The sequence below is a fragment of the Triturus cristatus genome, chromosome 10 (genome assembly GCF_964204655.1).
Source record: "Triturus cristatus chromosome 10, aTriCri1.1, whole genome shotgun sequence".
NCBI lineage: Eukaryota > Metazoa > Chordata > Amphibia > Caudata > Salamandridae > Triturus > Triturus cristatus.
The window spans coordinates 737,144,071-737,164,236 of NC_140593.1; the positions used below are offsets into that span (position 1 = coordinate 737,144,071).

The 20,166-nt window shown below is 45.4% G+C and overlaps 1 protein-coding gene across 1 annotated transcript in view; it reads left to right on the forward strand.

Annotated features, from left to right (window-relative positions):
- The window catches only part of LOC146789929 (uncharacterized), a 143,690-nt gene that overhangs the window by 57,656 nt on the left and 65,868 nt on the right, over positions 1-20,166 (forward strand). The window lies entirely within an intron of this gene.

Consider the following 20,166-nt stretch of genomic DNA (forward strand, 5'->3'; position numbering starts at 1 on the left):
GATTTGCATATGGCTGGGTTCAAACTGGAACGGCATGGTGAGCGAAAAAACGATGGATTTAGGCCCAGATCTCTGTACTGGGGTGAATGTAAGACATTGTTCTGCATTCTGTCCATCAATTGTTGTTTTTGCATTTGTCACCCCGAGTGGGAAGGGTATGCCCAGACGTGGGTCCCTTGCTCTCCATGCCACTGGAAATCAAGCAAGCCTGGCTGAAGACGGCTGAAATGCCAGAAACCGGTCCTAGGATGCTTGTTTCCAGTCCAGGGAGGACCTGGCTTGGCAGTTCGGGCTGGACTGTTCCCATGAGGCACAGGGTCAAGACTGATTTGCATATGGCTGGGTTCAAACTGGAACGGCATGGTGAGCAAAAAAACGATGGATTTAGGCCCAGATCTCTGTACTGGGGTGAATGTAAGACATTGTTCTGCATTCTGTCCATCAATTGTTGTTTTTGCATTTGTCACCCCGAGTGGGAAGGGTATGCCCAGACGTGGGTCCCTTGCTCTCCATGCCACTGGAAATCAAGCAAGCCTGGCTGAAGACGGCTGAAATGCCAGAAACCGGTCCTAGGATGCTTGTTTCCAGTCCAGGGAGGACCTGGCTTGGCAGTTCGGGCTGGACTGTTCCCATGAGGCACAGGGTCAAGACTGATTTGCATATGGCTGGGTTCAAACTGGAACGGCATGGTGAGCAAAAAAACGATGGATTTAGGCCCAGATCTCTGTACTGGGGTGAATGTAAGACATTGTTCTGCATTCTGTCCATCAATTGTTGTTTTTGCATTTGTCACCCCGAGTGGGAAGGGTATGCCCAGACGTGGGTCCCTTGCTCTCCATGCCACTGGAAATCAAGCAAGCCTGGCTGAAGACGGCTGAAATGCCAGAAACCGGTCCTAGGATGCTTGTTTCCAGTCCAGGGAGGACCTGGCTTGGCAGTTCGGGCTGGACTGTTCCCATGAGGCACAGGGTCAAGACTGATTTGCATATGGCTGGGTTCAAACTGGAACGGCATGGTGAGCAAAAAAACGATGGATTTAGGCCCAGATCTCTGTACTGGGGTGAATGTAAGACATTGTTCTGCATTCTGTCCATCAATTGTTGTTTTTGCATTTGTCACCCCGAGTGGGAAGGGTATGCCCAGACGTGGGTCCCTTGCTCTCCATGCCACTGGAAATCAAGCAAGCCTGGCTGAAGACGGCTGAAATGCCAGAAACCGGTCCTAGGATGCTTGTTTCCAGTCCAGGGAGGACCTGGCTTGGCAGTTCGGGCTGGACTGTTCCCATGAGGCACAGGGTCAAGACTGATTTGCATATGGCTGGGTTCAAACTGGAACGGCATGGTGAGCAAAAAAACGATGGATTTAGGCCCAGATCTCTGTACTGGGGTGAATGTAAGACATTGTTCTGCATTCTGTCCATCAATTGTTGTTTTTGCATTTGTCACCCCGAGTGGGAAGGGTATGCCCAGACGTGGGTCCCTTGCTCTCCATGCCACTGGAAATCAAGCAAGCCTGGCTGAAGACGGCTGAAATGCCAGAAACCGGTCCTAGGATGCTTGTTTCCAGTCCAGGGAGGACCTGGCTTGGCAGTTCGGGCTGGACTGTTCCCATGAGGCACAGGGTCAAGACTGATTTGCATATGGCTGGGTTCAAACTGGAACGGCATGGTGAGCAAAAAAACGATGGATTTAGGCCCAGATCTCTGTACTGGGGTGAATGTAAGACATTGTTCTGCATTCTGTCCATCAATTGTTGTTTTTGCATTTGTCACCCCGAGTGGGAAGGGTATGCCCAGACGTGGGTCCCTTGCTCTCCATGCCACTGGAAATCAAGCAAGCCTGGCTGAAGACGGCTGAAATGCCAGAAACCGGTCCTAGGATGCTTGTTTCCAGTCCAGGGAGGACCTGGCTTGGCAGTTCGGGCTGGACTGTTCCCATGAGGCACAGGGTCAAGACTGATTTGCATATGGCTGGGTTCAAACTGGAACGGCATGGTGAGCAAAAAAACGATGGATTTAGGCCCAGATCTCTGTACTGGGGTGAATGTAAGACATTGTTCTGCATTCTGTCCATCAATTGTTGTTTTTGCATTTGTCACCCCGAGTGGGAAGGGTATGCCCAGACGTGGGTCCCTTGCTCTCCATGCCACTGGAAATCAAGCAAGCCTGGCTGAAGACGGCTGAAATGCCAGAAACCGGTCCTAGGATGCTTGTTTCCAGTCCAGGGAGGACCTGGCTTGGCAGTTCGGGCTGGACTGTTCCCATGAGGCACAGGGTCAAGACTGATTTGCATATGGCTGGGTTCAAACTGGAACGGCATGGTGAGCAAAAAAACGATGGATTTAGGCCCAGATCTCTGTACTGGGGTGAATGTAAGACATTGTTCTGCATTCTGTCCATCAATTTTTGTTTTTGCATAAAAGTGTTGTGTGACACAGCTTTGAAAAAATAATCCTAAGGATATTTCTCCTGTCGATTTTTTTAAATCTCTTCCGGGCCTGAAACAGGGAACCGGCTCACCTAAAGCCTGAGTGTGCGATGCAGGTTTCTTCGGTCAACTCCTGTCTCAGGTATAGCACTGCACTTCACTCTCGGACACAGCTGCATCTGTAACATGAGATCAAGTTGCAGATCTTACGAATGCTCCTGAACAACTACCAGAATCCAGCTTCTGCAGCCCTTTACCGCTACCCCGGTGCACACCGGCTACCACCTATTCAGCTAGCCTTCCATTGCTCCTGCTTAAACCTGCAGCCCCCGCAGCACAGCTCTCCATTGCCTTGCACAAATCAGAGGCCAACCTGTTGAAAAAATATCCACTTACCGGGCTGGTTAAAAAAAAATATATATCTTTTACCAAGAGAAACAGAAATCCTTAAGCCCCTTGTAATATCACGGTGAGGTATCAGAGACCATCTTAAACAAGCGTTGGCAAACCCATAGGTCTTGCTCATGTGAGAGCATTGGCTTTGTCAATGTGTTTTAGCTATGTCATTCAGCAGCATGGCTGTACATCACAGTTAACAGTAAAGTTCGCAAAAAAACGCTATGTCATAACACTTTTTTTTCTCTAACTTCACCGTTAATTATACTACACAGACACGCATAAATTGCATTAGTTTAGCTGATTTATGGAGAAAATCCAAAGCTTGGTTAACTACATAAAATAAAATGGGGTTGCACTCACGCATTCAAAACATCTCCAGGGGAACGCGCCATCTGAGAGGTGCGAGTCTAGTGAGGGTAGCTTGCCATCCTGGTACTTGTAGTACAACGTTTAAAGATGGAAATGCAGAAACACAAGTTGTAAAATGCACCGCAAAAAGTTAACGGGTCTCCTTGTTGTCGCCCTTGGCTGCCCATGAACCTACCTTCAGACTCTGCCCCTTGCTAATCTGTGGCCAGCACACGCATCTCCTCACTCCCGCCGCCGCGCACTGGATTTCGCGGCCGCAGTGTGGAGTGAAGGCAAAACCGGACTACAGCTCCCAGACAGGACAGACACAGCGTCATCAGCCCAGCGCCCGGAGGCGCATAAAAACGGCATCATTCCCGGCGGAGCGGGTGTCTCCTTGTTGTCGCCCTTGGCTGCCCATGAACCTACCTTCAGACTCTGCCCCTTGCTAATCTGTGGCCAGCACACGCATCTCCTCACTCCCGCCGCCGCGCACCGGATTTCGCGGCCGCAGTGTGGAGTGAAGGCAAAACCGGACTACAGCTCCCAGACAGGACAGACACAGCGTCATCAGCCCAGCGCCCGGAGGCGCATAAAAACGGCATCATTCCCGGCGGAGCGGGTGTCTCCTTGTTGTCGCCCTTGGCTGCCCATGAACCTACCTTCAGACTCTGCCCCTTGCTAATCTGTGGCCAGCACACGCATCTCCTCACTCCCGCCGCCGCGCACCGGATTTCGCGGCCGCAGTGTGGAGTGAAGGCAAAACCGGACTACAGCTCCCAGACAGGACAGACACAGCGTCATCAGCCCAGCGCCCGGGGGCGCATAAAAACGGCATCATTCCCCGCGTCGCGGGACCGCGCGCGGACGGCGCCGGGCGAAGCCCGGGCAAAGGGCGGGCCCTCTGAGGCCCTCAGAGGACCGAAAAGACTGGACTGGGCCATGGCCCTTACGTCGCAAATAGGATTTGCAGTATGTGTTCCAGAGCCTAAAATACCCCGTAAGTGGTCTAGTTGACAAAAACACCCTCAGTGTTGACGTAGGTGTTAAAGTTGTTATATAGTACTTTCACCATATGCACTGGTCCTATTACCATACTAGTAGACGTACTGTCTAAATAACACCAACTATGAGTATGCCTGCCCCAAAAGACAAGCCTCTTGGGAGAGGACTTACTAAATGTGGGACACTGGACAATTTCGTCATTAGACCCATTACAGAAATTGACAAGGCTATAGCTCTAGAGGATTTACGGGCGGAAAGACGTCGGTCTGTAGAATACGCAAAAAACCGTCGCCTACTTGATCTTCCCTCACAGGAAATGTCCTCCTTACAATGCATTACTCCATATGATAGAGATGGCCCAGATGTCTCTTTCGGAGATGATATTCCCTTACTTCTTAGGGACACCATTCCCTCCCTAGACATAGTAAATGACAAAATTCCATCTCCCCTAATGAATAAGACATCATTGGAAAAAACTGTCGCGAGGGCTCGCTCGCCATCTGTAGAGTTAATCCAGCTAAGCGAACCTAGCATTTTGGTAACCCCTCGACCCAAGACCCCATACCAAAAAAAAGGAAAAAGAAGGGCTTTCTACTGAAAAAATCAAAGCCCAAAAGCAAAATATTAATAACCAAACCAAGTAACTCTGCAAACAAAGCTCTCACACCAGAAACATCTAACTCACAAAGTGAATCATTAAACCACGTATTACTGGAGAATTTTGGGATAATGATATATTACCATTAACAGAAAAACTAAAAGTTATAGCGTCTCAACTGGGGAATTTAGAAAAAAAACTTGAGATTAAAGAGGGAAGTAAGGACATAGTTAAGCCTCATTTAGTCCCTTCAATGAGTCTACCGTTCACAACCAACCCTAATCAAGATAGACCAATTACTAGAGCTATCAGCCCGCCAAAATCAAACATCCAGCATACGCTGTCTTTTCAAAAGATATGTACTGATGGTCCCCCCAAAGACTTGGAGTTGGAGGTTGCTTCGAAAATTAAATTCCAACCAAAATTGAAGCAACCCACAGAAATACATACTGACCATCAAGATTTGGTAAGGTCACCCACCCATCCACACTGTAATGTTGACCTTCCTCCAGAAGCTGTTCCTTTGGTAGTGGTCCTAACTTGAGTCCCCCCCTTAGAGGACGGGAAAAGAGAAGGCCACTCCCAACTAAAAAACAAAGTAATATTTTGGCTCGGACAAAAATGCCCTCTACCTCCGGAGATCAACGGGAAAATCCTTTTTGTTAGGCGTCTCTCCTGGTTGGGAAGTAGGAGAAAAGATATCAAGGGTGACATCATAACAATCAATTTTAGAGACAAAAGAGCTGTAAAACATATTTTAACTTACTCCTCTTTCAATTATTACAATTTAATAAAGGTACACGACCTGACCTATTTCTATCCTAGAGCACATTTTCCGGCTAAAACCAACATAAGTCATCTAACTCAAAATTTGGACAGGTGCACTAGTCCCTTGTCTCAGCGCCAGGATCCTTTTCTTTTTTTAGGCCCCTCTACAACCGACAAAGCAATCGAGATATGCACATCTCACATTATCCAGAATTCTGTTCACTCCCAAGACCCTTTCACCAACCTCAGAACCACTGTTTTCATCCCCTTCGTCCAAATCAGGACGATTACTCTTTACCCCTCTACAATCGATATGCTGAATTCACAGACCTGGAAGGAGTGGATTGACTGAAGTCACAAGGGGCAGAAATTACTAACACTGATAGCACACAAAAGATTTCCACTAGTATCGTGGAGGAAAATGTTAGCTCCAATTCTGATATACTTACGCCCCAGGATGTCATCTTAACTCATGTTCAGACTCCCCCAGTATCCACGGATTTTTCATCTAACCAGCCATCCGTGGAAAAAATTCATTCCATCTTAAACACAGAACATAATTCTAAACACCCCCACATCTTCACTTCTAAGACAGGTCAAGGAGATGAGATAAGTCCCCACATAACGTTCCTATATTGGAACGTAGCAGGCCAACGTTCTAAGGTTAATAACGATATATGGAACAATTTTGTCCCTACATTCGACATTTTGGCACTCCAGGAGACTTGGACTGTCGAACCAATACACATGGCAGGCTACAAAACCTTTTTCTCTTCAGCCCAACCCTCTGCCTCCAGGTAGAGCGAAAGGAGGTCTATCAATTTATATTTCAAACCTCCTAAACATAAAAAAAATAGTCCCCATGAGTCTTGATCCAAACGCCCAGATCCTTGAGTTGACCTTATATGACGGGGACAGATTTATCATAGTGAATTTTTACAACAACCTCCCAGAGACTGAAATAATCACTGTGGTATTTCAGATGCGGACTACACTAAAAACTAGTATAACAAGGAAAAAAAGTGACGCGGTGATCGTTTGGGGGGGGGGATTTCAATTTAGGTCCTTGCCTCCATACTTCAAATAAGAACATATGTGGCATAGTGGATGAATTTGACAATTCAATTTCCCACTTTAGACACTCCACCCTGGGTAACTACTTAAATTAAATTTTATTTGATCTAGATTTGGTTCAGGCAAATTCTAGGAGCAAAAAGAATCAAACTTTGGCTCCCACTTTTTTTGGGAGAGGATATTCAACAACCATAGATTACATCTTACTTTGAAATGCTGAGAGGACAGAAAACGTTGTCTTCACCAGACACCTAGTCTTGCTAAGTGATCATTATCCTCTCAGCATTTCCCTCTCCTTGGCCCATAAGCCAAGGAGAGGTACGGGAACCATTCTTTCACAAAATAACCTAGCACTTTCTAGATTAAACGGTTATGCCCTTAAATGGGGAAACGTAGTGCCCATGGAGTTGACCAAACAAGTGATCACAAGCGCTAACTTGCCCATCATGACCTGTCTTAATCCACATTCTAGCAACTTGGAGGTAATTACTAGCTTCAAACTGATTGTCGTGGCAATCAATGAAGCATTGTGGGTGGAAAGAACACACGTCTCAAATAAACAAAAAGGTTGGTTCAACCATGATTGCACATCCGCATATTCCAACTTAAAATCGGCACTAAGAAAAACAACAAGGTCCCCACAAGAGATAGTAACTCTTAGGAAAGTCTATAATCAAATCTTAAAAACCAGGAAAAAAGAATTAAAAACTCAGCTTTGGGAACAATTGCACGAAACTTGCTCCCAAAAAAACATGACAGCTTTCTGGCAAATAGTAAAGTCTCCTTTTTTTGATAACACACATCACGCTAAGCTAGATGTAGCCATTGAGGAAAAGGAATGGGTCCGGCATTTTTCTAATATTTTTTCGGTAGATAAAGAGTCTTTTGAAGCGCTGCATTCACACAGCTTGAACCCTAAAACATTAGAAGAACCATCTTCAATCTACCCTATTGACCTTCATTTCTCTTTGGAACAAATCGTTTTGGCCCTGAACGCAAGCAAAAACGGGAAGGCACCGGGCCCAGACGGAGTCCCTATTGATCTATTCAAAGATCAAACGGATTTGTGGACCCCCATTTTAACCAGAGTTTTGAACGCTACCTGTGAGATGGGCTTACTACCATCCTGGTCAAAATCCATATTAGTCCCAATCTTCAAGAAGGGTGACCGGGACTCTGTATCCTGCTATCGCCCAATATCCTTGTTAGACTCCCTGGGCAAGCTGGCAGGGAGAGTTATCCTTGAACAACTACAAGACTGGGCTGATGAAGGTAGGGTCATCTCTGATTTACAATATGGGTTTCGACAGGGCATGGGCACTATAGAGCAGGCCCTTAACCTCTCTCTTTTAATCGATAAATATGTCCACATTAAAAAGGGTGACCTATACATGGTCTACGTGGACTTGACAGCCGCGTTTGACTGTGTTTCCCATTCCAAATTATGGGTAATATTGGCTGACATGGGGGTCCCCCTGAATTTACTTACATATGTTAGGGAACTTTATGCAAAGGCTTCTGCTCGCGTTCGTTATGGGGTGGGGGGGAGCTGACCGACCCTTTTCCAGTAGAAAAAGGAGTTAGACAAGGATGTGTCCTTGCCCCTCTTCTTATCACATTATACACTAACGCACTGGAGAAGGAAATGCTGAAGGGTTCCCAGGACCTTCCAATGATATGTAAACGCCCAATACCTGCATTACTTTATGCAGATGACTCGGTCATACTGGCACGTACTCTCTGCGAACTACAAAAAAATCTGAGTAGATATTCCACGTTCATGGCAAGCCTTGACCTCAGGATAAATATAACCAAAACTTTCATTATGAGGTCAAACTCTTCCCGTACAAATGCCAATAAAATGAGGGGCATTTTTTTGAACAACCAAAAGATAGCTACTACCCATACTTACTCCTATCTGGGCATAATAATAGACAACAAATTGTCATGGAAATCAGCAGTGGAAACCCGAAGACTACTTTTCCTGAGAACAGTCACAGCCCTTCTTAATTTTATTAGAAAACTGGGCAATAGAGCCCCAAATGAAATCATTCAGATTTATAAAGCCAAATGCTTGTCAGTGGCCTTATATGGGGCTGGCCTATGGGGCTTTGTGAACTTAGATATCATCCAGAAAGTTGAAAACTGTTTTTTAAGGTCTCTCCTTTCAGTCCCGGGAAGTACGAGCACCTTTGCTTGCCACCTAGAACTGGGACTTGTACATCTGGTGGACCTAGCAAAAGTGGAGCCTCTTTTGCTTTGGCGCAAAATATGGACTTCAGATAAAGCCAATCTTTCCCAATCACTTCTCTTGGACTGCTTAAACCTGGATAACGCTCATAGGTCTAAGTGGCTGAGGTATATTGCAACCTTCCTCCACGATTTGGGCTGGGACAAGTATTTCTATGATCCCTCGTCAATATGTGAGGTGTCAAGAAAAACTCTAAAAACCAAAGCACTCGCCCATCTGGAGGAGCTGAGGCTATTGAGTGAAGTAACTAAACCATCTGTCACTCACAGCCTAATGATTCAACTGGTCCCAACCCTGCAGCCATATCTGACCCTAAAAATGACAAACCATGAGCGATATTTATTGGTAAGACTCAGGATGAATATTTTCCACCGAATAATATCCTTTCCAGTTCAGAATAATTGGGTAAAAAATTTACCTGTTTGCCCCTGTGACCTCATATCACCACAAACAACCATGCATACCATCCTTTTCTGCAAATTTTTTGCAGAAAGCAGGAAAAAACTTCTTGTTCCTATTCTGAGGAGTCTAGGATTCAGGCAATGTCGCCCAGCATTTTTGTTCCTCCAGATGCTGGAAGGAGATTTACTGACATTTACAGTAGCCAGTTTCTTGAAGTCTATTGTTTATCACCGAAAGATTTTAGATTAAAGAATCATTGATTTTATTTAATGATATAATCGTGTAAATATTAAACTCTTTTTAGCTATGTTTACTGAAAGCTCGACCATTCTAAAGCACACTTTTTTATTCTGGAAAGATTCCTTATATTTTTAATAATTTTTTTTTTTTTTTAAATGGTATTTTATTGATTGTCTTTTATTGTATGCTTTTCATGATTTATAAATTTAAATCGAAATAAAGTAATATTGAATTGAATTGAATAACGGGACTAAATAAGCTATTAGTACTTCTCAATGTACATCTTGTATTCTTTGCACATGGTTAAATTATACACTGGTACCAAATGTTTGGATGTATTTTGTCTGTTTCCATCAGAGTTCTAAAATTCGGAGTGGATTTCCATATTTTGCCCATTTATATTTACTGACTATCCGTTAGATGGCCACAAAATGCTAATGCTGTGAAAATGAAATCACTGCTGGGCACATGCTGACTGGCTTGAGGCGTTTAACTGTGTATTACAATGGAAAAAACACAGGGTCCAATTCACTCCAGCTACTAACTTTCGCCATGCTTCAGAATGTAAAAGAGAAAAGACACAAGCACACAGAGAGCTAATGAGACGCCTTGGGACTGGACTGTCGTCCTCTAGGAAGTGGTTATGTTATACAGGCTGGAAAGCACAGTTAACGGAGATGAAATAAACCAGCCTGGGACCAAAGACTGAAAGTGAAAAGCGAATACCGTCTCCTCTGCTAGGAGCTATTCCATTGGCGCCAATTTTTGAATTATTTGTTTGAGACTTCGTTATAGCGCACACAACCATGAGGTATGAAGGCATTTGCTTTGCAAGCAGAAATGTCCTCAATTGTGTCTGCACATGACCAACAGATAACAGAAATAAAAAAAATTAACAGGCTGCAAGGAATGCAAACAAAAATTGATTTAACTGAGTAGTAATTATTAAACTTTACACATGCAGATGTAAAGGAATCGGATACCGTTACCGATCTGTCGTGTTTGTTTACTGGTTCGTCAATATGAAGGTGGCAAAAAAGAGAAGGAATGGGTGGGAGAAAAAAGAAGAAATAGTACCTCAATAATTAATGTCTATTGACATGATTTTTTTGCATGGCTTTCGTGATTCAAGTTGATCATGTTTCTCACGCATTCCCATGTCAGATGCAATTTATATCGGCGTGCGATAGTGCTTAACCTATTATTGAAAACCTGGTGCTATTAGCCAGATTATTGTACCATTGTATCTGTGTTATATGGCATGAATATGAGGGTCTTCTGCTATTAAGGACAGCTCAGTGTTTTCAGTGTTGGCTGTAAATAAAGTCTCGTAAACTGGTGCTAATGTAAAGCATTCCAGTACCTTCAGATTTGGTCGAGTTTGTGGGGAGGGGAAGAAATAGTATCATCACATGAGCAGCGGACGGGCACTGATTAAATATAATTAATCTGTGCTTGGTCCCTGCTCCACAGAAATGATCGAAAATTACATTTGGCAAGCAAAGGTGGCTACAAAGTAGAGGGACGCTGCAGCCAACACATGGTAAGCTATGGGAGGGCTCCAAACCCTTATTGTAAACAAGCATTTACAATGCAATAGGTCTTGCATTTTCAAAACTTAGACCTTTAGGTATTATAAATGACACTGCATTTTATTATTGCAGGTTTCTTAAACACATAAAGGCAATGCCAATAGCTCAAAATCTCGCAAATGCGAGACCTATTGCATTGCAAATGCTTGTTTACTATGTTGTTGGGAACAATGCTGCCCCTTTGCTTTGTGTGAAATCATGAGGGGCAGCAGCGGGCATTAGCAGCCGCAGAGTGCCATGCACCACCTCCCCCCCCCCCCCTCCCCGTGCGGAACCCATGACACATTACTACCGTCCCTCCAGGCAGAGCACATCCGGCGTCATGTATTCAAAAACCCATGATGCGGATCTGTGTGCGCATTTATCTCTGCACCAGACCGGTCGCACCTGTTTGAAGCCATGTTACAGATAAATACATTGCTTCACTTTGCTCTCAAAACAAACCGGTGCGGATGAGAGGGCATGAATGAAAGCATAACCCCCGGTGTCTGTCCCTCCTAGGGTGACCAACTGGCATTGGTGCAAATTCAGGACGGTGAGTGTAAAAATTCAGGACAAAGGGTCAAAATTCAGGACACAAATTCACTCATCCATCCAGCCATTTACCCTTTCACCCATCCAGCCATCCTTTCACTTACTCATCCATCTATCCACCCAGTCACTCATCCTTCCACCCATCCACCCTTTCAGCCATCCATCCATCCTCCCTTTCTCTCTCCATCGACCCTCTCACTTAGCCTTCCTTCCTTCCATCCACCCACCCATCTACTCATCCACTCATGAATCCATCCATTGACCCTATCACTCATCCATCCTTTCTCTCATCCATTTATCCTTTCACTCCTTCACTCATCTATTCATCCTTTTGTCCATCTACCCTCCCTTTCACTCACTCATCCATCCTTACATCCACCCTTTCACTCATCCGTCCATCCATTCACCCTTGCACTTATCAATTCATCAATCCATCCATCATTTCACTCATCCATCCACCCACTCACTCACTCATCATCCACTTTTTCACTCATCCATCCTTTCACTCATTCATCCACCCTTTTACCCATCCAGCTACCCTTCCACCCATACATCCAGCTATTTACCTTTTCTCTCATCCATCCTTCCACTCGCTCATCAATCTATCCATCCTCTCTCATTATCCATCTATTAAATCTTTCATTCATCCATTCACCCTTTCATTAATTCATCCAGCCATCCACCCATCCCTTCACTTACTCACTCACCCACCTTTTCATATTAATTTTTGAGCTGAGCCTTTTTGAGAAGAGGCCCATCAAGAACTTCACCCTCGCTGCAGGAGCCATTCCACGACTAGGACAGAAGCCACCCAGGGCGGAGACAGGATCCACCACGGGGGGCAGGATCCATCACAGGCGGGGGGGACAGGAGCCATCACGGGGGGGGAGGGGCAGGAGCCATCACAGGAGGGGGAACAGGATCCACCAGGGTGGGCACAGGGGTGGGCATGCAGTATTCTAGTATCATCTTGGTCTCTTCCAGGGTGGGGTAGGGCTCCTCACCCCCTCCTGGACAAGACAACCAGAAGACAGGCTCTCTTTCCAAAATGTTAGTTTTGCCATCCCCCACTGTGATGTACAGTACTTAAAGGAGATACTCCAAGAGAACTGATTTAACTGATTGTCCTCCATACTTTGTTAATCAGTGTGGGGGCCATTTCTTTATTGTATTACATTATAGACTACATGTTTGAAAAACCGAGGTTTGCTTACAATTTAGTGACCGTAATTACGCTCTGTGAAGAGAAACATAACATATCCAACTCAGAATTATACTTTGTAATTACAACTCGATTTAGATTTCAAATTTTTCCATTTTCAAGTTTGACAGCATTTCTTAAACACATTACCACCCTCATGGGAGCAGTAAACTTGGACCAAGATAATGTTCCGATTCGATCCAAGTTTACTGCTCCCATGAGGGTGGTAATGTGTTTAAGAAATGCTGTCAAACTTGAAAATGGAAAAATTTGGAATCTAAATCGAGTTGTAATTACAAAGTATAATTCTGAGTTGGATATGTTATGTAAAAATTCGTCTAATGGTACAGATGAGTTGTTGAAAAATGATCTGAGACGTAGTGGTCGAAAGACCTCAGCACCTGTTCACATGAAAGACTATGTTACTTAATTGTCATGATGTTTCTTGATTTTAAGTGGAAATACTGTGTCTGTATTTCTCAATACATTTAATATTTATCTTGTTATTGGAAGGGAGATGTGTGATGTCCCTTCTCCTGTTCTATGAGTTCTGGGTTCTATAGAACATAGAACCTAGAACTCAGCTTGTACCTGTTGGTCAGTTACCCTTATGGAGCTGATGGATGGGGTGTTACTTAGAACATTACAAGAACCACTGCTGCCTCGGGGTAATCAGGGCCGGTTCTAGGATGTTTGGGGCCCTGGGCAGAAAGGGAATGTGTGAGGCCCCTCTAAATTGCAGAGACATGACGCATTCAGGGCTGTTTGCATCTGAATAGATGCCCCTGCTCCTGAAGCTGCAGCCTCTCCCTCTCCGTCACCTTCAAACACCTCTTAACAGCTCATCAAGGGCTGAAGGTGTGAGGGTTGCCATCCCGCTGTGCCTCTCCAATGCTGCTGGGGATCTGAGCTTTGGTACTGCATCGGAGTTTGTTACACCCGACCTCAACAGCATCGGAGTCAAGCAGGGAGGTGGGTGGAAGCTGTGTCGGTTTTAGGGTGGTGCGACCAGTGCCCGGTTAAAATTACGGACAAATGCCATCCGTTAAAGAATCCTTCACGGACAACGGACAGACGGCCGAAATTACGGACTGTCCGTGAAATTTACGGACGGTTGGTCACCCTAGTCCCTCCTTGACTCCTCTGCCGACTGTGCGGGCTGCTGAAGGTTGACTTTCAACCCAACCAGAAACCGACGCTCGCATTCCAGTTTAAAAAGAAAACTGTGATCCTTGGCACATTCCCTCGTCTACATCTGCCTTGGTTCCATTATCTGCTGAAGTCGGAAGTTCTAAGAAACGGCAGCAGAACGTGAATAAAAATGTTACTTGTGTGTGAAGGAAATGTGGTAAAATGCGTTCTTAAAAACTATATTTGCAGTGGGCGCACAGCCGTGGTCGTTAGTTATTGCTAGCAGATGCAGCGAGGGAGGGTTCGGCGGGTCAGAGAAGTCCTGTCACACCTCGCCTTATTGCCCCCGCTCTGAAAAGACTGTGCGCTGTTATTCAGCTTACTTAATAAATAAAAAACAAGCCTCCTGCCACACTTAAACAGGCTGTCTCTTTCACTTTCCAGCATGTATCGCTTGGTCTTTGTGCTTTCAGCTACACTCCACATCCATTTTCTGCTAAGCTAGGTTTGACTCACCCGAAATCCACAGGCTGTCTCACACAATCCTCACAGGGGTGTCAAGTGTGATTGCTCATTTGTAAGATCCCAAAGGCGAGACCTATTGCCTATGCCAATGCTTGTTTACCATGCATCTGGCTATGGCCTATTATGGAAGGAGTCTTCATGCTTGATGAACTGCTGAAAACAAAAGAAATGTATTTTTATTTTTGCCCCATTTCAATTCCTGACCTAAGTGAGGATGGCACACGAATGTATTTAACTGACAGTACCCAAATAATTGCTTCAAAGCCCATTGAATATCCTCGAGTTAACAATTGGCTGTACTTACTGAGATGCTTAAACATAAATAGTTAGGCCTTTGTTACGGCAATTTCGGAAGTCGCAATTCTGGTTGAAGCTGGGTTCTTTTCTGCTTGAATCATGATTATAAAATAAGCTGTGATTTCAGAACCACACACAGGGATGTGGAATTCCTATAGAAACCCAGGACATTTTGTTTGGGGTCAAGGGCCACGTTTTCATGTGTATTTTGTCCTTGGGACAAGTAGGCCCAACCACTGGCAGCACAAACCCTTTAGCTGCCAGTTTGCAGTACCACATTATAGATCAGGGAAGGGCACTGTCTTCAGTTAAGATTATATTTTTGCCCATGTGATAATGCTGTTCAAACTTGTGTTATTGGTTCATTAATTGACAGCCTTTATTATTAGGGTGAGCGCTCTAAGTTCATTAATTGAAAGCCTTTATTATTAGGGTGAGCGCTCTAAGTAAATGTTGTAAGCTCCGACGGCACTAGTGATAGTGGTTCCAGTATAAAAGTGTGTACACAAGTTTTCAAAGTTTAGCAATATGAGGCTATGTAAAATGCTCCCAAAATGCTCTCTGATTTGATGCAAATATATGCAGAACCTTGAAAGCTAGATTGATGATTCTTCGCTTTCAAAATAAAATGTTCTTTAAAAAAATGAAAGCTGGGAAAAAAACATTTTACTAAACTACTGTAAAATTTCAGGTATCATTTCTTTGCAGTATCATTTAGTAACGTGTTGATGCATGCTAGTATTTCTCAAACATGTTCATAATGGATACTCAGTGTAACCAGTTTCAATAGGATTATGGGAAACAAAAATAAATAAGCATTGGCAAAGCAAACGGGTCTGAAATTGGTGGTCAGCTTTTTAGTTTTGTCCGTGAGTGACTTGTTTTGTCATGGTTTTTGTAAAACCTTATTAGTGTGGAAGCTGCCCGACCCTCACCATTATAACAAACATTGGCAAAAGCAAAAATAGTTTTTTGGTCTCAAAAAGCACGCACTGACACAGTAGTTACTGTTACTGAACAAAACTACTTTGTGCTGATATGCTCCTTGTGAAAGAGCAGAATGCTGTCACTCACAGTGAAGCCAGCCGATCCAGAGAGAGAGAGACAAAATGTTAATAAACACAGAAGGTCACGGTCCACACCAGACCAAATTAGGGGCCCAATTATTAAATAAAGTTTCAAAAGTGCACTCATGGTATATGTCCTTGCATTAAGTATTCTGTAAACAAAGCACATCCTGGGCAGAGGTTCAGAGCTTCCTCCCCCAGGATGGGCTGGGTCCACGAAAAGGAAGCTTCAAAGGCTTGCATCCTTTTGGGAGAAGTCCCAGCCATTTGCTGCTCCCAGCAACTGGCCCTCACCGGTTCGGACCCCCACTTTGGGCAGGAGAATCAGCGGTAAAACCCAGATAGGACGAGAGGTGTACCCACCTTTACCAACCCCACCCCTCAGGTGGGGAAGGCTAGGTAAAGTACAACTCTCAGTCCTGCCATCTTGAAGACGGGAGGACCCAGCCAATCAGAGTGATGCTTATGCCCCCCTCCCACTGGAGGGTGGCATAATAGAGGGTGTACCCACCCCAAGGAGGGGACCCATTGATCCCAAGCTGTACCTACCTGAAACGCTCCTAAAATCTAGTGTTTTGGAGCAACCCCAAATCTTTCCTCCTCCTCAGGCAAGAAGAGAGAAGGACCGAAGAACCGTGCTAAAGGAAGAAGAGGACACCCACTGACTTTTCCCCAGCCCTACTGGCCTGTCCAGACCTCAACCTGCTCAAGCGGAATCCTGGCATGTCATGCTGCCAGCAGCCCTCCAGAACCCAGAGGACCTGCCCTGCCTTTACTGAGAAGAGTTAGTCTCCTGTCTGCACCGCATTTGCTTACCAACAGACTCTGGCTCCGACCAAATCCGCGAGTCTGCACCCGATGCCCTCGGCCCGAGTTCCAGTGGCACAATACCACGAGGAGGTCTCCCTGGCTATCCTGACATGGGATCTGGTGATCCTTGACCTACCTCGAATCTCCTGACGACGCCTACAGCCCCTTTCTGGAGGATCCGCCCCGACCGGGACCAGAGTTAATAAGGAAAACCTGATGCCAAAAGACACCCCTGCACCTGATGCCCCATGGCCTTGGGTGGCCCAACCGACTATGTCCTGGCATCCCCCGATATCACAACATACCTCTCCAACTCCATTGAAAACAACAGGGCACCTAATGCTAAAACAGCACACTGCACCCGGCCGCCCCTGTGCCGCTATGGGTGTCTTTGTGTGCTAACTTGAACCCCCTTTTGCCTTGAACTTAACTCCAGGAGCTTCGCTTCCTCAACCTTCTGGCCTGCTCGTGAGCAGCCACCAACCGGCGGCCCCGCTATCCCCCATTGGATTACATTAGGCCTCAGCACTCTGCACCCAGCCACCCTAGTGCTGCTGACGGTGCTCTTGGAGTTCATCCTTGACCCTGGGGAAACCCTGGTTCTAACCCCAGAAACCCAACTCCAAAGACCAAGTACTTGCCTGTAAACCGATAACTTAATTTCCTCTTATAAGATTGCATTGACGGCTTTTCTGTGAAAAAACTTCGAAGTGTGGAGTTGGAAATTCTATGAAAAGTCATACAAGTGTGTTTTGATAACAAATTGCATTACTTACCTTTAGCCAGGAAATGTCCCAGTGTGGTATCTAGGTGTACCACACAGAGTAAGGAAAGTAATCTGAAACGTAATCCAACAATTACTCACAAAGTAACTATAAAGTAACTGCATAATAATTTTAACTGTTTCTGAACATTTGGCTTACCTGTAACCAACCCCATTGCTTTCAACTGCATTCAGTTGTATTCAACTACATTATTCTAGCGAATTACTATTACACTTTCCTGTGCCTGGACTTGCTTGGTTCTGGAAACAAAATACAACTAAATAATATTTGTATACAAAACAAAATTGGTCAGAGTTCAGTCTTTGAGTGTGTGAAATAATTTCTAGCCTGAGTGTGTACATTAAATGCTTAACACTACCCTCTGACAAAGCCTTACTGCTCGCCCAGACTACCAAAAATAGTGAATAAGGTATTATCCACTTTTACCAGTGTAAGCCTTTGGGGATCCGCTGGACTCTCTGCACACTATACCATACTTTGGTACAGTTTATGCAGAGCCAGCTTCCTACAGGCGTATACTAATAGACCTAACATTGGCGCAGCTTTCTTGCCTGAAACTCACTTTGCTTAGGGCTGCTCATATCACCTGACCCAAAACTGGGGAGCACTTGGGTACTATGCATCCTACCCCACATGTCCGAGGTTATTGTTATTGTTATTGTTATAGTGGGTTTGTATAGCGCCTGGGTCACCTGCAGGTCTCAGGGCGCTTTGACCACAGAACATAACATCCGGGATATCGAAAAGGGGGAGTACTTAGGCTGAGCTGAGTGCTGTTCTGAACAAATTTGTCTTCAAGGCTTTCCTGAAACGGAGTAGATTTCCCTCCTTTCGGAGTGTCTCAGGCAGGGCGTTCCAGAGGTTCGGTAGTAAAACCGAAAAGGATCTCCCTCCCATTGTGGACAGTTTAAAACGAGGACATACAAGGAGATTGGCATCAGCGGACCTGAGATTTCTTTCCGGCCTATATATCTCGATCCGCTCCTTGATATAGGTCGGGGCCTTCCCATAGATGGCTTTGTGGGCTATACAAAGGCTTTTAAAAACGGACCTCTGTCCAATTGGCAGCCAATGTAGACTTTTTAGTAGTGGAGAGGCGTGCGTTCTCCGCGGAAGGTTAAAGATAAGTCTTGCGGCGTCATTTAGGACTACCTGAAGTCTGTTTGTCAGCATTTTTGGCAGGCCCAAGTAGAGCGCATTGCCATAGTCAAGTCTAGATACTATGGTGGCTGAGACCACAGTGCGTAGCATCGATTGGGAGAGGAGAGGGACTAATTTGCGCAACTGTCTTAGAAGACCTGTACAGGTGCCAACCACGGTAGAAACCTGGTTGGTCATTGAGAGGGCACTGTCCAATTTAATACCCAGACTTTTTACCGTGGCTGCTGGCTGTGGAGTTGGGCCCAGCTCCTGGGGCCAGTACACATCACTCCAGGAGGAGCACTTGGATGGTACTACCAGCACCTCTGTCTTTTCGGGGTTAATTTTAAGCTGGTTGGTGGACATCCAGTTGACCGTGTATCTAAGAATGTCCTGAGCGTGGGACTGGGCTTGTGCTGTGTCACCTATGCCCAGCAGCAACTGTGTGTCGTCGGCATAGTTGAACACCCGGCAGCCCATCCCCGCTAGTGTATGAATCAGGGGCTGTAGATATATGTTGAACAGGAGTGGGGATAGAGCTGAACCCTGGGGGACGCCGCAAGTCAGACTTCCCACTCCTGATACATTATCTCCCATCTGGATTCTCTGGGTTCTCCCAGATAGAAATGATTCCAGCCACCGAAGGGCTAAGTCCTGAATTCCAAACCCAGCTAGCCTATTCAACAGAATGGAATGGCTGACAGTATCGAACGCCGCTGATAGGTCTAACAAAATCAGGGCGCTCGGTCTTTTACTGTCAGCCATCCTTCTGAGATCGTCCAGCACCGAGAGCATGACCAACTCGGTGCTGTGATGTGCACGGAAGCCTGCCTGCCTCTCATGGAGTAGATGGTTAGACTCCAGATAGCTTGACATATATTTTAGTACATGTTGCTCAAGTACTTTAGACAGGAAGGGCAGCTGGGATATGGGTCGATAGTTTTTTAAGACATTGGGGTCTGCCCCCACCTTTTTCAGCAACGGTCTTACACGAGCTTCCTTGAAGCTAGTGGGGAGCCTGCCAGTGCTCAGCGATTTATTCAATGTAGTTAGGATATGGTCCTCTAGGATTGGACCTGCCAGGCAGAAAATACTTGGAGGGCATGGATCTGCTGGGGAGCCGGATTTTGTCTTTCTCATCAATGATTCGAGGGTTAGTGAATCTATGGGGGGAAATGATGATAGGCAGCTGGCAGTTGGATTTAGAGCGATATGCTGCTCAATTGGGCTGCACCCCATGCTTTTTATTTCGCACATGATAGTATCGACCTTATCCAGAAAATATTTCTGGAAAGTATCGCAGTCTATGCTACTTTCTGCATCCTGGGCTCTTTTTGTTAGTTCCTTCAGGATTTTAAATGTTTCCTTTTGAACATTGTTCGCCCTATTTATACGGACCTCATAGAATGCAGCTTTAGTTGTCCGAATAGATTTTTTGTAGCTACGAAACGCCGTCTTGTATTGTTCACAAGTAACTGTATCCTTATTTCTCCTCCAGTTTCTCTCTATATTACGCAGGGCCTTCCTTTGGTCCCTCAAGGCAGATGTGAACCAAGGGGCTCCCTTTTTCCCA